This window comes from Argiope bruennichi, chromosome 3, assembly GCF_947563725.1.
Source record: "Argiope bruennichi chromosome 3, qqArgBrue1.1, whole genome shotgun sequence".
NCBI classification, from domain to species: Eukaryota; Metazoa; Arthropoda; class Arachnida; order Araneae; family Araneidae; genus Argiope; species Argiope bruennichi.
The window spans coordinates 111,935,516-111,950,906 of NC_079153.1; the positions used below are offsets into that span (position 1 = coordinate 111,935,516).

At 25.6% G+C, this 15,391-nt stretch overlaps 1 long non-coding RNA gene across 1 annotated transcript; it reads left to right on the forward strand.

Moving 5' to 3' along the window:
- Positions 1 to 144: 144 nt before the first annotated feature.
- On the forward strand, positions 145 to 15,085 carry LOC129963596 (uncharacterized). The gene is made up of 3 exons (XR_008783994.1): positions 145 to 359; positions 11,936 to 12,044; positions 14,972 to 15,085. It is a non-coding gene; the product is annotated as an uncharacterized LOC129963596 (long non-coding RNA).
- The last annotated feature ends 306 nt before the right edge of the window (positions 15,086 to 15,391 follow it).

The window sequence follows — 15,391 nt, forward strand, 5'->3', positions numbered from 1 at the left end:
TTGTTGAGGAATTTCATCATGACGAATGTTTTGCTGCTTCGATTTCGCAAGTTCCATGTTTGCACAGTAGGGGCTAAGAGTCGTGTGTCCCGATCTTCGCTTCTTTGTTTGTTCAGGGTTTCTTCAAGGCGCCTTGATCCAAAATCCCAGAAAAATTAATTATGGAAAAAAATGATCCTTCACACATTCCTTGGGTGCAAAATTTGACAGCCCTTGTGCAAAATGACGTGTCGTTGAGTCATGTATGCGCTCCAATTCCGTTTGTGTGCACTAATTTTCTTAACTGGAAAGAAAATCAAACTTAGTTCGTGACATAAGGACTATAATATGCTAATATTATGGAGACTATTCGAATTTGAGTGAGTTGTAATAAGTTGCATTGCATAATGACAAAACTTTGAATGAATTTTATATTGCCTTAACTGATAAAATAGAATTTAAGAATTCTAATAAAATGTCTTTAATATAATTCATAATGTAATTCATTTTGATAAAAAGCCTTTAAAAGTTTGTGAGAATAAATTTAAACATAAGTTTTGAAAATATCTTGATTTTATTTATTTAGAACATTTCAATTTTATTCATTAAGAATATTCTGATTTTATTTATTAAGATCTTTCTCATTATTTATTAAGAATATTCTAAATTAATTTTATACGAACATTCTAATGCTTGTACATAGCAAATGCAGCAAACTGACTTCATTTAAAATAACCAAATATAATAATAATCTGTGTAAGTAACAATTAAAAATGTAAAAGAATCTTTCACATTCTTTTAATTAACAATTTGTACTTATTCATTTTGATAGCCTAGCCTTAGCCCCATTATTTGATTGATCAGTTTTCTCTAATGACACATTCTCTTAAGGGCGCATTCGTTTTTGAAAACATGTTAATGTTTTATTTTACTAAGAAGCTACAGAATTCTTGAGATCTTTATGGAATTTTGGTATTGAATCATAATACAGGTAAATGGCAGTTTCAGTTTTTAAATTTAGAAATACAATTACATGTTGCAAGTATAACATATAAGCAAATCATTTAATAGGCCATAATATTATTTTGCCTTTCTAAAATTCTAGAAATGATGTTTTCTTGGTATTTTTCTTATCTATTTTGTTTAAAAATTTCAAATTCTTGAAAAAAAAATTGCTTGTATTTAATATGTTCCCCGACTACATTTTAAATTATTATCTTTAAATAATTTTATTTGTTAATGAATGCATATTGAAATGCAATTGTTTATAGTGTAAATAAATATTTTTATTGTACTTAATTGCTATTTTTTTGACAAAAATTAAAGAACATACCCTAGTTTACATTTGACTTCTACAAACATGCTATCTAACTACAGTAAAATTATGTAAGATTTTGAAATGTTTCGAGTTTCTTTTTCATTATATAATTTTTTTTCTATTTGAAATATTTTCCATCGGAAAAGAAAAAATTTCCCTTCGAATTCCTCAATACAGATTAAGAAACCGTTATTAAGAATTTTTATCTCAAATGAACTCAACAAATGGAGCAGTAAATGGTTGAATTATCCATGTAAATAAGAAACTCCTGATAATATTCTTATGACTAATATGTTATGTATGACTAATGATATATGTTTTTACATATATGACTATATGTAATGACTAATATGTTTATATTACTATATGTAAATATGTTACTCTCAATTTCTGAAATTGAGAAGTTTGCATAGGATAAAAATTTTACTAAATATCCCAAAGGCAAATAAATATCACAACATTAGTTTTCAAACAATTTTTAATGAAAAAATTTTAAAACTTGATTGCTGCTGGAAAGATTTTACTTGAAGAAACTGAATATTTAATTTTTAAATATATTGGAGGTTCCTCTTAAACATAGCTTATTTATTGTAAATACTTTCCGCATATGAAGTAAATAAAGAGAAAGTATTAAAATAATCAATAAGTTTTACTTCTAGTGTCTGATAAATGTCCACATTTTAGAACTTCTTTAAAAATTCTTGGTATTATTGCCTTTTTGTTTGAAAACATGGTTCTTAAGAATCGAAATAGAATTCAATAACCAGTTTTTTCTCGAAAATTTTAACTGAATCAAATTTTGAATGAAATCTATTCGTTGGTCTTCAAGTTCCGATGCATAAGATAATGCTTATTTAAAAACACAGCTCACTAGTTAAATAGAATTTGACAAATGATTTTATCACTAGAATCACAAAAGAAAATTTTAGATCCGAGGTGTCTATCGGTCTATCTATCTATTTCGAAGGGAACGTGATAACTCAAAAACACAAAGAATTTGATAAAGAAAATTTAGTATTTTGCATATTTTTTATTTGACACTAAAATTATAAATGTCTGCAAAAATAAGACTCCGTTATTGGCGAAGAAGAGGTTTCAAATGCAGACTCATTTTCTTCAATGTAATATGCTAAACCTAATTTACTTTTCAATTTAATTATATATGCGGAGTAAGGAATCACGTATATTAAGATAGATAGAAGTAAAAAAGAAATAAACTAATGGCGGTTTCTTGATGATATGCTGATTATCTTCAACAGATAGAAAAATTGCAATTATTTAATTTCAAACCAGTAATCTTGGATTCTCAACAGATGAAACAAATTTTACGTTGTGGTGTTTTTAAAGCTGTCATAAAAATGGTACGATATAACAAATAACTTTATTTACAAAATAAATATAAGCCAAAATTCAATTAGCAGTTTGAAGAAAGAAACACATCCTAAAGCTTTTTTTTGGGAGGGGGAACGGGGGGGATTAAAAAAACCCTAACCTTTTTTCTAATTTATATGAGATTCTTGGAATCAGTGATTTATTTATAGACTATCTTTTCCTATTTTGTGTCTAACAATTAGAGCCTATGTGATATAACGTGTTATATCACATAAGCGCTAACCTGTTATATGATAATATAGCCTATTACATCATATGACATAATCTGTTATATAACATGTGTGTTTCAAAATTTTGATGCTCCTTCCTTCTTTTTCAAACTGCTAATGCAATTCATGTTTTATAACTATCAATTTCATTGAAAATATCATTTTTTCAAAAATTAATATTTAATCATTATGATCATCTAATCATTTATGATAAATTTTTTTAATGAATAAACGCTTTCATTTTTTTAGAATTTTAAATAAAATGAATTTTAAATCTTCCTGTAAAATTAAATTCCTATTAAAACCTCCTTTTCCCCCATTATATAATGTATGATTGAATTTTTTTTATAACGTAATGAAAAATGATACTCTAAACGCCTCTCACAAATAATCAAAAACTAAAATGCCTAATATTTAATAACTTTGTGGTAAATCTATTGGATTCTCCTTTTTTATCTTAATAAAGGTATCATTAAAGGGACGGTGGACTCTGTTAGGTATTTTTGCGAATTATTCTCTTAGAGCTAAGCAATTTTTATCCATATGTGTTAAGTTATAAATACGTCAAATTTCTTTTTAAAAAACTTTTTTAAATGAAATATTATTTTTTAAAAAATTAAAAGATACGTAATTTTGTATAATTTCAAAATATTCCAGGCGATTCATTTTTTAATTTTTTCTTTAATTTTTCCTTATTACCCAATATAAATTTATTTAGAATGAAACTGTATATGATTTTGTAATTTCATTAAATGCTAATTTTTTAGAAATATTTTTGTCACACTTATTGACTTTTCATAAGAATTTTATGTTTTCCGGAACTAAAATTGTTTTTTAATTATCAAAAAAAAAAAAAAAAAAAAACTCGAAATATAAAATGCATTCCATATTTTCTTTTAATTTTAACCTGAATCTTTATTTTCAATTCTATTTAATTTTTTCAAAAAATAAGACATCTGGAACATTTCAATCATATTTAAATCTAATTACAATATTATTTTGAAGAAAGTAATTAAAATGGGCTATTTTTCTCTAAGCCTTTGAAATATTCGTTTTATTGAACAATATATCTTATAACACTATTTTAGTTAAATATAAATATATATTTTGGTGAGAAAACGGTAAAAATAAAATTTAATGTTTTTGGCCATTGTCTCCTTAAGTGTCTTTATATGTATATTTTACTCAGTTCCATAAAAAGTGCTTATTTTATTTAATATTTAAATAGTAGTATACATCTTGTGACATATATTTCGTTCGAAAAATTTGACATCTAATTTTTTCCTTCAGTTAAGGAATGCAAATAGCTTACTTCTTGATTTTGTGAGTTGAATTTTCACATGCACAAGTTTCATTAAAAATGTTTTTTCTACGATATTTATGATTACGATTACAGTTTGAATAATTTCAGTACCACTATTCAATTTGTATAAAAATGATTAGTTCACGTGATTACAAAGGTATAAAGAAATAAGGAAAATCTTCCCACTACCTTAAACTAGCAGAAATTGAAAATACAAACAAAAATTAAAATTAGAAGAAAATATTTACTTCAAAAGTATTTTTGAATTTCATTATATTGGAGAATAACTTTAAAGTTGATGTTTCTTATATTGTATTTATGCAGTTAACTTTAAAATTTTTTTAGTCAGAAGTTACTTAATAATTATGTAATATAAATATTGTGTTGTATAAATTTTCACGATGTTAATACAACATTACATCATTTTTGCATTAAAATTTTTATTGTTAATATTTACCAGTTACATTTTCAAACACTAAAGTTTCTTTTCATTACTGTGTGTAGAACCTGAATATATCAGAATTACAATTATATGGATTGAGACTTGGTCCGAATAATCAAATATGCGGATGTTAAACAATACAAATGTATTTCTCAGGAAGGAAATCATAATAATTTAATAATTGCTGGAACAATGCTGTTTGTATTTTATATTCTATGTTAAATAATCACTCTTTGGAGATATCAAAATTAGATGTTTTGCTTCTTTACTCTTTTTTACTGAAAAAGATTCCACTTGCTGATTTCTTTCTCCTTTTCTCAGAATGATTCGGATATTTGGCGATTCTGATAACTGACAATCCGGTTAACTGCAGCTCGTATAATAATAGTATTATTGAAAACTTCCCCTCGTTACTTTGACTTTTCTTTATATTATTAAACTATATTTAATCGATTTTGTTAAAAGTTCATTGCAAGATAAATAACAGGAAAAAGAAAATTGTCGAAAGAAAGTGCCTTACGAATCACGATGAATAAGAAAGATCACACTAACAAAAATAAATTTTCCGAATGAAAAAAATTTTTTCTGCAAAAGCAGGAGTTAATAGTTATTTTCTGTTTAAAAAAGGAAAGCCTTAAACAAATATTTACTAATCCCATCTATTTTGACTTAAATATTACTAACTACACCAACAAACAATTCGAAAGGATGAAAAAGACGAGATGTCAGTCATAATCTGAGTTTTTATAGCTTATTTTCTGACTTATTTTTGCAAATCAAAACCTTTTATTTAAATTTTTAATAATATGGTTTATTACTTGTTAATTCAGTTTAACAGTTAACAGTTCAATCGCTAATTCTTCAATTTTTCAAATATTATTCATATTAATTGATTGCAATCAATTTATATTATTCAATTACTTTTCAAAGATAATGTTTAAATAAAATTTCAAAAGTATTTATGTTTATACAAGTCAAAGAAAAAATTTTAAAAGTGAAATAATAAAACAACAATAAAGAATACACAATATTGTAAATACTATGTAAAAATCGCTGGGAAAATAATACATGATTATGCTACTTTAAATAATTTTTCGTCTTTTTATTATTTACAGCATGAAAGGGTATTTTACTTTTCAGAAATAGATGAATTAGATTCTTTCTTAGACTTTGAAATATTTAGAAATAATAATTTTATTAATAAAGGGTATAAAATTATTTTAAGGAAAAGTTCTTAAAGTTGAAATTCATTCTGCCATATTTTTAAAAGTAAAGTAATATTAACTATATAAAAATGAACTTTTAAACATGTTAAAAAATTTTTACTAGAAATTGAGCTAACAAAAATGATTTAACATGTAATTTTTTTTGAAGAATTATATAATTAGAAGTTTGAAATTTCATTTGAATTAGTTCGCTAATGAAAATTAATAATTAATTTTAACAATTTTCCATTGAGTTAATATTAATTTGTTAATATGCACAGTTTGATGCCTTTATATAGTTAAGAAACAATCACCATTTCATTTTCATTGCGACAAAACTGAAAATAAATGATAAAAAATACATTTATATAAACTTTTTGTAAAATTGTCTATTAAAAGCAATAATTCATTTTCAAAAGATATCATATTCGTAATTTTTATGGAATATTTGGTGGAAACAACACATTTCGAAATATACAGTATTGTAGATAACGTTAGTCATTGCATTGCTGAGTCAGATTGTCTGGCAATGTTCAAAAATATATTGAGAAACACCGGATATGCATTAATGAAATTTTTATTTATTTCCGATTAGTTTTTTAGATATATTTCCTTAATAATATCTAATAAATAAGCGTTCGATTTTTTTTGTATTTAACAATTTAAAAAAAAATCATGTATTTTACACAACAATAACAAAAAATTACTTTTATCTTCTTGATTAAAATAATACTTTTAAATACTAATTTTTTTGCTGTTCTGAGCATATAGAAGTATTTAAAAAAAATCATTTCAGAAATCGAATTCTAGAAGGTGCATTTATTCTTTAACCTGAATCCATTAATTTCACCATATTTGCTTGTTTGCCAGATGATTCAGCATATTTCCTATTCAAATCAAAAACCACTTGTTAAATGCGAGAATGATAGTGCATTGCCTTGTTTTTTGCATTTATTACCCATTGTATGTGGAAGGCGCCATAACGGCTTCAAAATGATTACGCATCTGCCATCGTGTTTTCCTTCTACAGCACCTGCCACAGTAACCATATAGCTATCCTACATCTTCAATAAAAAAACATATATTATCCATGTTAATAGATAGGCCTATGATATCGATTTCGAAAAATATCGAAATAGTTTTCAGAAACGCATGTCAGTTTTGAATAATCGTTTGGCACTTTCTAAATTTTTTCACTAGTTAAAAATCTAATGGAATGATAAAAACGCGATTATTGCTTTTTAGATTTTTTATTTCCAAAACAATATGCTAATATAAATTTTAGACACAAAAGGTAATTGTATTTTATGAAATGGATAATTAAATTTTCTATTTTCTTTTTCTTTCAAATATATTATTATTTCGCCTTTATATTTTTTTATTGGAAGTAGAGGAATAGCACTATGAATGGCGGGAAAATTTAAATCGCGAGAAGACCATTGGTACTTAATTATTTAAACTTCATCTGAGGGTGCCAACAGAAAGTTGCAAATGCAGGAAAAAGATGGGAATGCAAATGTTGGATAAAATTGAATTCTTGCGCTTCATTTATAGAATTACAAGTCTTGATGTATGTATAAAACATAGTACTTTTTAATACTAAATTATCCTATTATTGTGCTTTTTTCATTAGATTAATCCTTTACGTCATATTGAATGTCATATATGTAGAATAAATGCTAATACTATATATTTTTAGTACTGAATGTTATATTTTAAAACTTTTTAGGTGAGATTCGAAGTTGATCATACTGAAATTTAAATTTAATTAAATTTTGTCTATTTACTTGAAGTAATAATTCAATAATTTTATTTATATTTTATTTTCAATTACGTCTTTCCAAGATTCTTTATTAAAAATATTACTAAGAAATGACATAGTAAATTGTGATTAATGTGAAAATATTTCTGTAAAAAAGCATTTTGAAATACCAGAAAACAAATTATTAAAAATAGTGACTTAATACATGGAATAGGAATTCCCGGGCAATTTGAATTAAATTTCAGACATTTGAAGATATTAAATTTCAAGATTCGAATAGTTTTAAAACATTACAAGAGACTCATTTATATAAAATTTATTTGCATACTATTTAGGTAGATACTTAACAAAAAAAATATTTGAGATTTCAACCTCTAATCTGAAATAAGGTAGGATGATAATACTTTATATTTGATTTAACGATATTCTTTAACTGGCTTGATTGAATTGGTCATTGCATTTACTTTTGCATCTCCCAATTTACGGAAGGAGTACCAGCTTAAAAAAAGAATATTATGTTAAAAAAAGCATCCAAAGTTGCGAGATGCGTTAAAGCATCAATTAGATCAAATATTTGATTTCCAGTAGTCGCACGAAAGTTATTAAAAAATTTATATCGATTTACACAATCCTGTTGCTTTACTGCATGTGGCCATATAAAAGAAAAGTAATGTTATAAAATTTTGTTTAATATTAATTTTGAAAATTTATTAAATTTGGAAGATAAATTTCTTGAAAATAATATTAACATTGCTATAAAGGAAATTTTAATGAATTTTAAAATGAGGTGAAAGTGAATTTTTTATGATAAAATGCCCTGAAACTGTTGAGAGAAAATTTGTTTTTTTTAATGAGCACTTATTTCTAATTAAGTAGATTACTAATTAAATAAGTAACTACTAATTATTTGTCAAATTTCGTAGCTTTAGATTCAGCGATATACTTTATAACTACTGTTGCCTGCTGTTGCCTTTGAACTAATTTTCATAACGGCCGATGGATACTTATATAAATATGTCAGTCTAAAAGCATTATTTTGTTTAAAATGCGCCATTTTAATAAATAATTGATAAAAATGATGACGAAATGTTTTTATTAAAAAATGAATAAATTTGAATAATGCTATTTCGTTTTCTATATATTTTTATCTTTATTTTAATATATTCATCAGAATTATATCGATAAAAAGGATATGAAGATAATAGAGAGATTTATAGTAATAATTTTAAAAACAGTTAGCGCATAAATAGTTTAATTAACTATGCTAACTATGCTCAATATTCCATGCACATTTTTACACAAAAATTCTAACTATATGAAAGATGCAGAATAGTATATCTTCCAAGGACTTCGCAACAGATATGAATCATAGTAAAAGTCTGCCGATAGAAATTTTATTGCTTCCATAGCAGCTTCTCTCTCGCTGTCTGGCGAGATATTTAGCATTGCCTGGCATGCCATTAAAACTCTTATGTTTTCCAAGAATATCTGCCCCGAAGAAAGTTGCTGATATCAGGTTTGAGCAGCTGTTCTCGGGGCAAGGCAGCGAAATCGCAGTCCATGAGCATGATTCAGCCACTTTTAATTATTCAACGCAATCAAATGTATATTTTATCTGTATTGGCGCAGGTGAGAAGCAACTAGAAAGGCACATAAAAGACTGACGGCAAAGACAAATATCTCGAAGGAATTCGGTCCTAACTAGGACATAAGATATCATGATATAAGGATGATAAAAAAAAATTGCGCTTCCATGGAAAATAGCTCGTTACTAAGTAGATGTACGTGTTATAAGGATTGCGAAATATCAATGCTTGTAATTATTGAAAACTGAATTATAAAAGACTGCCCAAAACTTTCCTTGTAGAAAATGTATCAGTTTTAATTGAAAAAATAGTTACGTTTTCATTGTTAAACTTTCTTTTATTTTAAATTTTATCCCAGATTAAGTTACTTTAAATTTCATTTCAATACTATTTTACAATACTATACACTATTGTAACACAATACTATATACACCTACAATGCAGTACTATATACTTACTACTATATGCAATTAATTCAGTACTATGTTGCTTTACTGAATACTTATGTTCAGTACTATACACAATATTTTTTTCTAATTTTTATAATTCAGGCAAAGTTGAAGCCAGTTACGCATTAACGCTAGTTTAGTTCAAATATAATCTCTATTTTGATATTTTGAATATTGAGAAGAAAGACAAATTTCTTATTTTTTAATTAAAATATTTTAACTCATCTGAAAATATGAAAAATGAGATTGAAGTTTTCTTATTATGAATTGCTCATTTGATATTCTACATTTTATTGATAATGTTAGTTGCAGGTATTAAATTAGACTGAAAGGTATTAACTGACATCTTATTTTTCTTAAAAACAAACTAATTTTAAACAGGTGCTGCCAACTGGGCAACTAAAATATTATATATAATTTCGTTCCCATATCCTCTCCATCCTGGTCAACCTCGAGAGTGATGACCAGAGAGACTGGACGGGTTATATATTTTTTTATTTTCTTAAAAACAAACTATTTTAAACAGGGGCTGCTAACTTGGCAAAGAAAATATTATATGCAATCTCCTTCACAACAGTTAGCTTACTCAAATAATAAACACTCTTTCATTCCAATATAATCAGAAAATACTAGCTCTATAAAAATAATTATTCTAAAACCTCTATTAAAGTTGGGTTTTTTAAAGTAAATTTAATGCTATTTAGGATTATTTGGTTATACATTCTCCGTAATCGTATTGTTCAAAGAGATGGTGGTGCCACATATTTCAATATAATCATCTTCAAAAGCGTATCAACATTTAAGAAATAAATTCTTCATGCAGTCTGGCTAGACGGAAGAATAAACGAGAATTTTCAGCTGATTGATTAAAAAATAATGATCTTTCTAGCATCAAATCCAGAACTTTTGAAAATCCTCTAACTAATGCACAAACGAATCCTTTCCAACCCAAACTAAGTTATTCATGATCACGTGACACATGATAAGAACATGCGGCAAACCGATTTTTGAATATATTCTTGGTATTACAAAAGGAAAAAAAGGACGTTTAAGTCACAACTCAGAGCGGAATAATATGCCTTTAGATTTGTATTTGCAGTATATCTTCGTGGTATAGTTTTCATATTCTCCGTATTTTATTCTGGTAATCTGTAATTCTGCTTTAGTATCTTATTTTGCATAACTATTTCATTCCTGCTCTTTGATTCCATCGAATAATGCAATGTTTCTCAATTTTATTTTCTTATAGGAACCATGAAAAATAATTACGATTATGTATATTGCTATGGTTATTTATTTAGTTTCTTGTACACGATATTGTTGGAATTTCCTTATATTGCACTGTGGTCAATACATTTTTCCTTCTTTTTAATCATGATCAATTATGTTCGATTCTTGTATTCGAATCCTTATCAAAATTTATATTTTTTTTAAATAATTTTTGTCAATGTATTATTATTTTTTTCTTTTTCTCTCTTTTTAATAAGATTCACCTATATCTATATCAGACCGGAGCCAGATGAATTCTATAAACAGATTGAGAGGTTTGAATGTCTGTTTCTTTAAAACGAAGAAGGGACATAAAGAAAAACGTTCTTTTCTCAGTTTTCATTCTAATGTTGTTCTTGTCGCTATGATAATTTGAAGAAATATCTAATATTCCATATATATAGTGTGATATCTTATTTCAATACAAACAAACATGGAATTCGAATGACATAATAAAGGGGAAAATGTGTCGAAAGTGTGCTAATAAACGTGATAATATTTATGCATTGGCGTGTTTTCTGTAAACTGCGCCTTTCGAAATTCGAGCAATTAGATGCTTGTAAATAAAATGTACGGAAGACAACATTCTACAAGCTATCGTCATTATTCAGCCTAGAAATAGAAGAATTCAAGCTAGAATTATATTATTATGTGGTTAGCGTTCATCAAAAAAGTTTTTTTTTTCACAGAATACGTTGTAATGGTGAATTGTAAAGATTTTCTTCAGTAACTTTGGAGAAGATTATTGCACAAAACCATTTTTATGCCACTTTAAAGTAAAAAAAAAAACCATTCAGTGATAAAAATTTCATTTTAATGCAATTTTTCAAATTAATTTTGATAAATTTCTCGAAATCAAGAAGGACGCTCAAGAAGAATCAAGATAACGCTTTTTATTTTTGAAATTGTCATATCAATAGTTCATCAGTTTTCGTATGTTTTTTTATCACTGTTAAAAATATGATAAATTAATTCTTTCATTCTCTCTGTAAATTGCACGATGTAAAAATCGTTTGCACAGAATGTAGCAGTTGATGCAATCGAATCAGATGATAGTGAGGCAGTTGCTGCGATCCAGACGATGGAGATGGACGAATCAAGTTTAAAGTATTATCACTCAAGGACTGGAAGTAAGAAATTTATTTTTTTAAATTTTATTTATTTACTAACCCTTTCGGTGATGAGCTAGAACGCCAGAGTTAATGGTCGCTAGAGTTTTCAATTAAATATTTTATGTAACATTGGTCTTAATTGCTTCTTCATCAAAATCTTTTTAAGCTATAAATTTACATAATTTATATTCATAATGCATAATTTATATTATTTTAGAAGCCTTAAGCTGTTCTTTTCATTTTACTATTTTTCTTATTTTCAGTCAGTTACTTTAAAATTCATTTTAAAAAATGGATGTTATGTGTTATTTCTAACATTTTAACATTGTAATCTAATTTCTAACCTAAAACAATAGAATATTTGTTATTTTCTTCATTTTAATAGCATATTTGAAATATAAATTTAGATCCTTTACAGATTCTTCTCAGAATTAAGTAAATATGCTTGCTTGCCTGAAATCTGCGTCTGCTTTGATAATAATGATTTGTGTTAAGTACAGAAGTTTTATTTCACTATTTTGTTTGAAGTATGTTTTTTTATTTTTTTTTGTATTAATGTCTATAGGAATTAGTATTGTAAAATAAAAACTATAAAAAAACATCCGTAACTTTAGTAATGACTTTTATCAATAATTTTGGTGTTCTTCCAGTTTTTTTTTTTTTTTTTCTAATTTTTGTTCTTGATACGTTTAATATTCGTTTGGAATTCTTACCATATTTGTAATTTTATTGAAAAATATCTTTAAAATATTTATTTTAAAAATTGATTAAAGATATAAAAAAACTCTATGGAAAATAATTAGTATCATGTGAAAAGATACATTTTTTGAATTTTAAGATAATGTAATTGTTTGTAACTAATTTGGTAATTCTAATTTCAACGATCTGCTTCTAGAGTATCAACAAACATAACATCTTTATTACAAGTAATCTTAAAGATAAAGCTTTAATGTTATTATTATTTATTGTGAAATTAAATTTGATGAAAGCAAAGTCATATTCCTTCATAAAATAATTAAATTCAACATTTAATTTTCAATATAATTTTTTTAATTTTTAAGATTAATTTTTTTAAATTCAAGGAGAAAGCTTTATAACTGTAAAAGAAAGAAATTTAGAGAAAGGAATAAAATAATTTTTCCCTCTTCACTTTATAGTTAAATAAGGGGACAGGATTTTTATAGAAGGATATAATGTATTAAAATATTCTATCTTCTTTCTTGGTATTAATTTAGTTTCACTAAATTCTATAAATAATAATATAAATACAAATAATAATATAAATCCTTTCGTAACTTTTTAAACATTATAAACAAGAACTCTTTCTATAAGTATTAATTTACTGATGTTTGATTAAAAAAACAGAACGATTATATTTCGCATAAATAAGAAAACATGAACAAAAATCAAACTGTAGCAACAGCAAAATTACTGCAGGAAATATTATATTTAATTTTAAAGTAATTAAAACCACACATCAGTGCTTTCAAATTTCTTTCATATTCTAATCAATTACTTACAATGTCTTACATATTTTCCATGAATGCTTTATTTTTTATAACTGCGACAGTATCGCAAAGAAGAAATGAGAGAATATGGATATTCAAATTCATTTTCAAATATTATATTTGCTTTAAAAATCATTCACTTACATCAAAAAAAAGATCTAAATGATTTCGAAAGTTAAAATTCGTTGACAATTTTTAATTTTTAAAATGCAGGATTTATAAATGTTTTTAAGTGGAATAAGTAATTTCCAGAATTAAAGGGTTCCAGGATTGTCATTATGAATTAGATTAAATAGAAATAAAATGTTTCATTTTTTTTCTTTTTTGCTTTCTTTATTTATTTTTGATTTGGTTATCGGCTAGTTATTGAATATCGGCTAGTTTGGATATCGGCTAGTTATTGAAGTAAGTAAAATAAATTAAAATTGTTTCAAAATAATACTGATGTCGATTTTCGCTTAATTCTTCTTATATGTTCTTGTTATTGTTTTCATAATTATTAAAAGTACAGAAGTATATATATATATATATATATATATATATAATAGTTACGTGGCATTTATGTCATCATATTATCCAAAAGGAAAAAAACTACGTTATTACGTGTTGGTGAAATTTTATGACAGTTCTTGATTTATTGGCATGTTTTCATAACAGAATAATGGGGATGTTAAGTGCATGCTAACAAGATGTTGTCAATATTTAGCTAAAAAAACATCGTGTTATTAGATAGTTTGTCGGGGATCACTGAAATGGTTTGCAAATATTGTAAGTAGCTCAATGTTTAATTTCTTACTAGTCATGGCATGCGATCGTTCAACTTATGGCTAAAATGATTTCATACTTAACAACTAATAAATGTCAAAAAATAAATATTTCTTTGACACGGAAATAAGCTTCAGATTTCACTCTTGGATATTCAGCTATAATTTAAAGAAATCGTAAAGTAATTTAACATAATTTATTGTATCAAAAGATTGATTGTACAAAAAAATTGATTAAGAATAAGAAATATTTTAGATCTTTCCGTTTCAGAGAAATGAGTTGCATTGGTTGTATTTGTTATGGGAAATACATGCACGCATTTTCACAAGAATAGCACGCATATTCGGAAATATATAATTATTTTTAATTCCAAAAATTTTCACAGTTTTTTTGCTTCCAAAATGCAAAGTTCTCAGTTAAATCATTAAGCTTAATAAATATAAGACGAATACATATTAATTATATTACTATATAATTATGTTACAAGAAATTACATTAAAATTTAAAATGAATTCTATAAATATTTGTGGAAATATGATCTTTCTTAGTAAATTAATTTTATCTGCACATAATCAAAATATAGTACATTTTCGAATTTCTTATGAACAATTTTTTTTGCAGGCATGAGAATATCAGAATGGTGACACTAATGTATCTTTTTTCTCCCTTCAGATGTATCCATTCTTTGAAGATAGTATAACAGCTTCTTCTTCATATACTTTCTCTCCATGCATATACTTTCTATACATGTATACAGTGAAGTAATAAAAATTATTATTATTTTTAAAATTCAGAATCTGTTCCTTTGATTAAAATTTAATTTAATTAAATTAAAAACTTATAATAATATGGAATTTCAAGAATCATATAAAATAAATGACCCAGTTCCAAAATACACATTATAATTCAGCATTCAGCCAAGAAACTTTATTTGTACACGAATTCATTTCCTGAAAGTCTGAAAGGTGAGCTCACTTCACACACAACCTCTGCATAATAAACACTGAAAGTGCGTAGAATTTTCTAGATTTAAAAATATCGCAGAATGTGTCAACAATTCCTGAATAGGCTTAATTTACAGCTGCCTCTCGT